This window comes from Platichthys flesus, chromosome 18, assembly GCF_949316205.1.
Source record: "Platichthys flesus chromosome 18, fPlaFle2.1, whole genome shotgun sequence".
NCBI classification, from domain to species: domain Eukaryota; kingdom Metazoa; phylum Chordata; class Actinopteri; order Pleuronectiformes; family Pleuronectidae; genus Platichthys; species Platichthys flesus.
The window spans coordinates 173,850-182,684 of record NC_084962.1 but is presented as its reverse complement, the minus strand read 5'-3'; the positions used below and the strand labels follow the sequence as shown (position 1 = coordinate 182,684).

The 8,835-nt window shown below is 44.9% G+C and overlaps 1 long non-coding RNA gene and 1 pseudogene across 3 annotated transcripts; one reads left to right on the top strand and one right to left on the bottom strand.

Moving 5' to 3' along the window:
• Positions 1–587: 587 nt before the first annotated feature.
• LOC133973881 (piggyBac transposable element-derived protein 4-like) lies at positions 588–3,569 on the bottom strand (annotated as a pseudogene).
• Positions 3,570–3,604: 35 nt separating this feature from the next.
• On the top strand, positions 3,605–8,288 carry LOC133973727 (uncharacterized). 3 transcript variants are annotated; one of them, XR_009924600.1, is made up of 8 exons: positions 3,605–4,962; positions 6,214–6,378; positions 6,524–6,646; positions 6,767–7,104; positions 7,390–7,425; positions 7,595–7,662; positions 7,812–7,855; positions 8,122–8,288. It is a non-coding gene; the product is annotated as an uncharacterized LOC133973727 (long non-coding RNA). The 3 variants fall into 3 exon arrangements; XR_009924598.1 differs by having other exon boundaries at positions 6,767–7,425; XR_009924599.1 differs by lacking the exon at positions 6,767–7,104 and having other exon boundaries at positions 3,610–4,962.
• Positions 8,289–8,835: the final 547 nt, after the last annotated feature.

The following is an 8,835-nucleotide window of genomic DNA, read 5'->3' as shown; positions in this document are numbered from 1 at the left end:
CGGTTCCTGGGTCTCTGAAACCGCAAGGCTCGCAAAGGAGGGCCTTGCACGGCTGCTCGCAACGAGGGCCATCTCTCACATCGGCGTCCCTCTGACCCTGAGACTCGCGAAGCCGGGCCTGTCCGGCTCCCCGCGTCGTGTCTTTGAGCTTGTTCTTGATCGGTGATGAGGAGAAGGAGAAGGAGAAGGAGAAGGAGAAGGAGAAGGAGGAGAAAAAGAAGACTCTCGCGCAGTAATAATAATAAAATATAAACTAATTTCAATTATTTCTCTTGTAGCTGCAAGACACACGCAAAGACGTAGGGCCGTTGTGACACGAGGCCGGGTCGCCTGTCGGTCGGGGTCCCTGTGACCCTTAGACTCGCGACGCTGGACCGACCCGGCTGTCAGTGTCGAGTACTCAAGCCTTTTCTTGCTCGGTGATGAGAAGGAGAAGGAGAAGGAGAAGGAGAAGGAGAAGGAGAAGGAGAAGAAAAAGAAGACTCTTGCGCAGTAATAATAAAAAAGAAATTCGTTTTTATTATTTCACTTATCCCTCGTGTTGTCCCTCCTTCCCCATGCTACTTTATTGTTGACTGTGAGCGTTTTGGTACTGAACACACAAACGCACAAACACCCAGATGCACACACGTGCACACTCACAGCCAACCACACATCAGCACGCGCAAGAAGGGCAATAGAAAAGGGAACAGCCCTTGCAGATGTATTTGTCACACCCGCGGCACTTTGTGTGAGTTTTGCAGTCCTTGTTCCTGGGGCATATCTGACACCTCTTCCTCTTGCTCGCGGCGAGCGGTCGCTGCGGGGTTATGGCCGGAGGGGCGACCGGACGCTCGGGCCGAGCGTTGTTGTCTCGGTCGCTGTCATAGTCTCTCGGTTTGGCTGCGGCTGTGGCCACGGCCGCTTTCACGGCCTTCACGGCCGCGGCGGATGCCTCGGTGCGGGGAACGCGCTCCCGCCGCGCGATGTAAGGCGCCACGATAGCCTTTCCCAGCCGCTCGAGGAACACCCTGCGCTTGTTCCGCTTGCCCGCCATCCAGTCGGGGTTGACCTCTCGCCATATCACAAAGGCGTTGTAGGAGGAGACGTCGAGGATGTTGTGGAAGATGACCAGGGGCCAGCGCGCGGTCTTCCTCCTGCAGCTGTACGTTCAGATTACCTTGTCCAGGTTGTCCACGCCTCCTTTGTTGCGGTTGTAGTCCAGGACGACGACCGGTTTGCCGTCCGCGCGGTCGCTGACCTCGGCCTCCGAGTGCCGCGTGCTCAGGAGCACCACGTTCCTGTTTTTCTTCCCCCCGACGTACAACACCAGAGTGGTGGCGGGCGTGAAGGCGAACACGGAGGAGAACGCCGCTCGTCCCTTTACCGCGAGCAGCCGGGGCGGGAGCTCGGGCTTGTTCTTCCAAACCGTGCCGACCACGGTGACGTTCCTCTCCAGGAGCTGCCGCGCAAGTTCGTAGGAGGTGAAGTAATTGTCGCACGTGACGTTGCGCCCGCTCAGTCCCTCCGTGAGGTCGAGCAAGACCCGCAGCCCCAGGTTCCTCTCCGGACGTCCGCCGCTCGGCTTTCCGGTGTAGACTTGCATCTTCCAAGCGTAGCTGGATCTGGCGTCGCACGCCACCCACGACTTGATGCCGTATTTCGCCGGCTTGCTGGGCATGTACTGTCGGAAAGGACAACGGCCTGTCGCGCGCGCGTGTGTGTGTGTGTGTGGGGGGGGGGGGGTTTGGGAGAACAGAGGAAGAGACGAAACATGAATATCGACAATGTCTTCAGGGAAGAAAAAGAAAAAGAAGAAGAAGAAAAAGAAGAAGAAGAAGAGGAAAGCTCAGAGTTGCCAGGTGCATACCGGCGGACAACCGAAGAGGCCACGCGGCGTAACCCAGTGACCAGGAAAAGAGAATAACCTCTGAAGGGAACCAGTTGCTCGTCCACGGTCACTTCGGGCCCCGGGTTGTAGAGGAGCGACAGCCTCGCCGCCCAAGCGTCCCAGACCCCGCGCACGGCCGCCAATTTGTCGGAGGCGCGTCTCTCGCGTCTCGTCTCGTGGTAGTCGAATCGCAGCAGTCGGGAGTACGTGTGAAATACCTTTAAGGGCATCGTGGCGCGGAATATCGCGCGGTCGCTCTCGGCGTCCCACAGGCTGGCGGCGGCCTCGCCCCGGGACCTGTACACGCCCGCCAAGATCAGCAGCCCCACGTAGGCGCGCAGGTCGGTCGCGTCCATCCCTTTCCAGCCGTCGCCGTATTTCCGACGACCCTCCAGATTAGTCATCTCCAGGACGATGTTCTCTACCATCGGCGTGACGAACAGGCCGAACGTCGAGACCGCGTCGCTGACGCCGGAAGTCGCGTGCGTCGTGGGACCCGGGCAAGGGACCCCGACGGGCGTAGCGGAGGAGGCGGAGGCGGAGCGGCCCTCTCAGTGGTACGCCGTCGAGGACCATGATATTTCTCCGTTTTTGGACAGGAAGGTCTCTCTTTCCACGTGTCCTCCTTCTTCTTCTCCTTCTTCTCCTCCTTCTACTCCTTCTAGTCCTTCTCCTCCTTCTCCTCCTTCTTCTTCTTCTTCTTCTTCTTCATCTGCCGAGGATGTGCACGATGAGGACTCTGCAGCAGCGGTGTCACACACCAACGGCACGGTGTTGTACCGACTCGTGCCGCGGATGCATTGTTAGTAACGGCCTTCTCTCCGAGCTGGTCCCCGTGACCCGAGGGCACGCGCAGCGAGCGTCCCCGGCTGGCAGCGTTGCGTACTCGAGACCTGGGACCCGGGCCTGTAGCACGTCGGCCCGGGTCCCAGTGACCCGAGGGCACGCGCCGCGAGCATCCCACGCTGCCAGCATGGCGTACTCAATCCCGTTGTAGCTCGCTGATGCGAACGAGAGGAAGATGCGGGAGAAGAAGAAGAAGAAGAAGAAGAAGAAGAAGACTCTTGCTCATTGAAAATAATAATAATAATAATAAAGGAAGAAGGAAATTCATTTTATTCTTTTTAGACCTAGGGCCTGTAGCACGTCGGCCGGGGTCCCAGTGACCCGAGGGCACGCGCCGCGAGCATCCCCCGCTGCCAGCTTGGTGTACTCGATCCCGTTGTAGCTCGCTGATGCGAACGAGAGGAAGATGCGGGAGAAGAAGAAGAAGAAGAAGAAGAAGAAGAAGAAGAAGAAGAAGAAAAAGACTCTTGCTCATTGATAATAATAATAATAATAATAATAATTATAATAATAATAATAATAATAAAGGAAGAAGGAAATTCATTTTATTCTTTTTAGACCTAGGGCCTGTAGCACGTCGGCCGGGGTCCCAGTGACCCGAGGGCACACGCCTCGAGCATCCCCCACTGCCAGCTTGGCGTACTCGATCCCGTTATAGCTCGCTGATGCGAACGAGAGGAAGATGCGGGAGAAGAAGAAGAAGAAGAAGAAGAAAAAGACTCTTGCTCATTGATAATAATAATTATAATAATAATAATAATAATAATAATAAAGGAAGAAGGAAATTAATTTTATTCTTTTTAGACCTAGGGCCTGTAGCACGTCGGCCCGGGTCTCAGTGACCCGAGGGCATGCGCCGCGAGCATCCCCGGCTGCCAGCGTGGCGTACTCAAGCCTGTTGTTCATTGGTGATAATAAAAATAATAATTATAAGAAGAAGAAGAAGAAGAAGAAGTAGCAGAAAATGAGGTGGCACACGTTTTTTTCCAAAAATAATTTCTATCGCTGCACGCCACACACAAAGGCAGGAGACTGTCACACACACACAAACACATGCTGGGTCAATCAGACCCTGGTCCAACACAAGGGTTAAAGTTGCTTTGGAAGAAGTAGGGTAATATTCTGTAATGAACCTTGACACAGGTTTCCACTCACAAATAAACCCGAACATACGATAATATGATTCTGTATCCTGATCACTATTTGCAGCTGAGAATTGTTAATAACTGTTAATTAGGTCATAGGTGTTTTATAGCAACCTAAATTTAGTCTGTTTTCCCTCAGATTGCTATATCTATCTTTGCACAGCAAGATGTTATTCTGACAATCTTGACAAACTGTTCACTCATGACCAATTGATCACTAATAGGACGACACTATAGGTATTGTAATACAAATTTATTATAGATAAAAAGGCCACTGATGGACGAACTCTAATATTTTTTTCTCTTTTGCTTTTCAGTCAAAATGCCCGGGTCAACAATGAAAACCTGCATATCTTGCATGCACCATATACGTGTTGCATGCAAGATATGCAAACTTTGTGGAGCCCAACAGCAAATGAAAAAGGCTGTTGAAAAAGCTAAAGGTAAAGCCGACAGGGAATGGGGAGCCAAGCTTAAAAAAGGTGGAAAATTGAACAAATTGATGAATGCTTCCCGGGTTCTGGTAAGCTCTTCACTACCTGTAGCCTGCCGACTCTTCACACTAGTTACATATCCCGGTCGAATGGATGTATAATAGTAATAATTATCATAATTATTATAATTAATTTTATTTGTATAGAACATTTGTAACATTCATGCTCAAATCGGACAATCGTATAATACAACATATAAAATTGATAGTCATTGTTTTTCTCCCCCCCAAGGTCATAGCCCCATTTCTTACAAAATTTACTGCCCAGAAAACTGTAAAAAAACTCTATTAAAATCTTTTTAAAGCTATAAGGTGGACAGGTTATAGGCCATACTGTTTGACAAGATCAGGGCCATGGTCAATTCGAACAACAAGGATATGGAGGCACTCACAATATAATGTTTTTTGTTTTTAATAGTTAATCCATTTTTATTATGTTCCCGATTTGTTTTCAGGTTCACAAATTGAAAATGGCGGGGTTGCATCCAATGCTTCTCTTTGGGAGGGAGAAGAAGGGCTCTGTGTCCTGTGACTCAATCAGTGGCCTGGAGCTAGTTTCAGACAGTCCTTGAAAATCATAGAAGGACTGTATGGAAGCCTTGTGACAGGTTAGTCCACAAAATGTTTTGTTTGTGCTAGTGTAGTCTTTATTAAATATTTTTAGTTACAATTCAAGATCTCACGACACCAACTCTGGGGGATAGAGTCTACAGTGAGCTTTGAACCGTCATTGAGTCATTATACATTTTGTGATCAGAAACCATATTAGAAGAAAACCGCAACCCCTTGGACCAGATATATAGAATTACAGAGTTTTCATCCAAATATGTCATTCTTGGTGTATGGACATTATTAATAAGCATACTCTACTGGCAGCAACTCCAGCATTTAACATGAAAATCAAATTATAAATAATCTTTTGCAATATTTTTATTCTGCCTTCGTTTTATCAACAATGTTTTTCATGACTTCATGCTGCCTTATCCAACTGCTGCACTTTCTTCACAAATTGTCCAAGCAGTCCAAATTCCAGGGTTAAATTTGCACAACATTTTTTGTAGCTTTATTTTTACATATGCAGTCCATAAACATGTGATACGGAATCTTTAAGCTTATGAAAATGTTACTCCCTTAACAACTGACTCATTATATTTTTTAATAAGCACAAATTAGATCCTAAACACAACACAGCACACTGAATACGCTTTAGCATTTATTCTTGACCTAGCTCCTGTGCTGCTGACTATATCTTTCACAGGCTTCACTACACTAAGATTGCCATTGTGTATCAGGAGATGTTTAATATTGTGAGATGAAGTACAACTTTGAAAATTATAAACGTGGAATTAAAAAGTAGGATAGTCACAATAATCAGAACTAAAAGTTGACAGTTTTATAATGTCACCAGACTTCCATCTCAGTAGAATGGAATTTTACTGAATCAAACAACCACATTATTTAAATTTAGAACTCCCTTAAGATCACTTTTTGGCTATATCAGCAAGCCAACCCAGCCACAGAAGCCACAGTCATCCTACCAAATTTAGCTCAGTATTGTTTTATTAGGGTCAGGCATTTTTTAGGTCTGTATGTGTCCAGCTTTGTGTACACTTCTATATGTGCAAATATTTATATAATTTTTGAGATATCACTTGCAGCTATGTAATTTCTATCTAGGCGTTTATAATGAATGTCTAATAATGCCAGACATGTTGTGAATAGAGACAGTATCATGGGCATCATTGAGTGCCCTTATACAACAGTATGGCATAATACAGCTACATATTCCATGACATGTGCAGAAGACATGAATGGTGTCAATATTTAATCATGACCTAAGATAACTCTTTTTCAAACAGTGATTGTTAAAAGAGAGAGGGCCAACCCATTAACTCCAGTGGACCCAGAGGGACCGAGGGAACTGGCTGAATCCCCTCTTCATCCAGAAGCAACGGAGGAGGAGGGAGAGGAAGGGGAGGAAGGGGAGGAGGAAGAGACATTCGACCTCTTGTTGACACCTTGTGGTAAGAAGAAGTTTATGTTAATGTTTATGTTTACAAGTCTTATCTTACTAACATCCAAGTTAGTTTCAATAAACATCCTGGAATACATTCAGTATGTATTTACTTTGTCATTTATGTTTTTTCTCTTTTGCCAACTGTACATTAGACCCTGCACCTACAGCTCCTGCCACAGCCCCATCCACCTCGCATTCACCTCCTGGACCAAGTTCCCCACCCTCATCTCCCCCGCTCTCCAACTCAAAAGAGAGCTGTCCACCAAAACATCCCGGTAAGACCCTGCAAATCAACCATTTACGTAAAGTATGTTTACCCAATAAGTTTCATTTAATATTTGGACTTTCACCAAAGTTCAAACAAGGTTCATACTATCGTGTCTTCCCCGCAACAGAGTCTTGTTGAAGTCGATGTTTGAAGAGAGGAGACGCGGACCCAGTACTTACAAGTATAATGTTTATTACACAAGAGTATTACAGGTCAGGACGAGTTTCTAGAAAACTCGGAGATAACACACAGGCCGAATAGTGAAAATCCGCCTTGACTCTGCAAGGTAAGGTGTTTTATAGGGGAGTTGTTTACCACAAACCTAGAGATTTAATGACGTCACACAACCGGGCCTTCTGTCTAAATTTGGGAATGTGTCATACCTTAAGATAAGATGGACCAAGATCCCCAACCTCATCTCCCCGCTCTCCAAATGCAAAGAGAGCTGTCCAGCAAAACATCCACGTAAGACCCTGCAAATAAGTATTGGGGGCCAGAAAAAATTGCTACATTTTCAGTTTTCAACAACAGATCCCATTGGTTTTGATGAGAAGAATTTGAACTTAAACTTAAAGGAGCATAGACTTTGAAAGTATGATATTTCACGTGCCAAATGGATACAGAATCTACTTCCCTATTTCTGTGCCTGGCAGATAAATTTAGGTATTAATAAGTTAAACCTTGAAAAGATTTCCAGAAACATTCTTTTATGTGTTGGATCTCAAACATTTTCTTCCACTAACTCCCTAGGGACCCGCAAAGGTGGAAAAAAAGTCCACCCAAAAAGTAAGATTTAAACACTTTTCCATTTTCCAGAATTTAATTTCACATCTTTAACAGAGTTAAGCAAATTCTTTATCAAGTTAGATCTAAATATGACATTTAGAGTTGTGGCTAACTAATTATATTTATATTCCTCTGACTAGGAAATTAATTGTCTCTTTTAATTTTTCAGACTGCAATTACCACGACTCAATGGGAAGTTACCCATATTCTAAAATCTGCACGGAAAGAGTTCGAGATGTAAGTTGAATATTGCACATTTGCACTATGTATATTTTACAATTAATGTTTTACAATTATGTTTCGAGGGAAATTGTTTCATATACACATGATTTTTTCATCGTTAATGATTTCAATTTGTATTCTTTATGACCACTAATTGTTTTCAGGGGGTAAAGGAGGTGAATGTGAGGTGGCTGCCATGCCCCATATGGTATGTATAATGCTTCATATCTGATGCCACATCGTGATGCACCATCACAAGTTCTGAATTTTTATTTTACTCCATAGAAGGTAGCTCTGTTATGATGTTGGATTCAAGTCAATCTAAATCTATTTACAATAACTATTTAACTATTTACAATACAATACCACACCTCCATTGGTTCTCTGTTTACATGTTCCTGTGCATTTATATGCCCATAGTGATTAAAGATCCATTTACACTAAACATATTGTCTCTTTCCCTTTTTGTTGTAGCAATTTGAGGTGGAAAGATTCCTGGGTCCCTAAAACAGAGCTGGAATAATCCGGACAGAGGAGGATGCAGCTTATATTTCTGCTTGTTTGACGTGTAATTTGTTATTTTAGATGTTATTGTATATTGTGTTAATGTTACATTTACTGTTTCTTGTTCTATTTTACTGTTTTTAAATAAAATTTTATTTAAAAACTGTGTTTTGTGACTTAAAATGGGTTAAACATCTGCACCTCACAGAAGGCAATTGTATCGCAACTCCCATCTCCAGCACAGCATGTTCTTGTATGGAAAAGGCCTACCAAGCTATTTAATAGAGGTCATGCTACAGTAATTTTCAACAATATGTGTGCAACATTGACTTTTTCCTCATATTTCTAATTTAACTATTACACACTTTAATCTTGGCCATATATGACCTCTCTGTCAGCCGAGGGATGGTTGGTCATATCAAGTTAATATAAAAAAAATACATATGAACTCTGCAACATGGTGATTCAGCAGGGTGACAGCCACAGGAAGAACCTGTTCCTGAACCTGCTGGTCCGGGAACGGAGGACCCTGTAGCGCCTCCCAGAGGTGAGGAGGGCAACAGTCTGAAACTGGGGTGTGAGAAATTGGTTTGTTAATGAACAAAGGTGTCTAAGTCGGTCCAAAAGTGAAACATATGATTGTGTATAAAGCAAATACACATATTTTTACCATATCTGGCCATT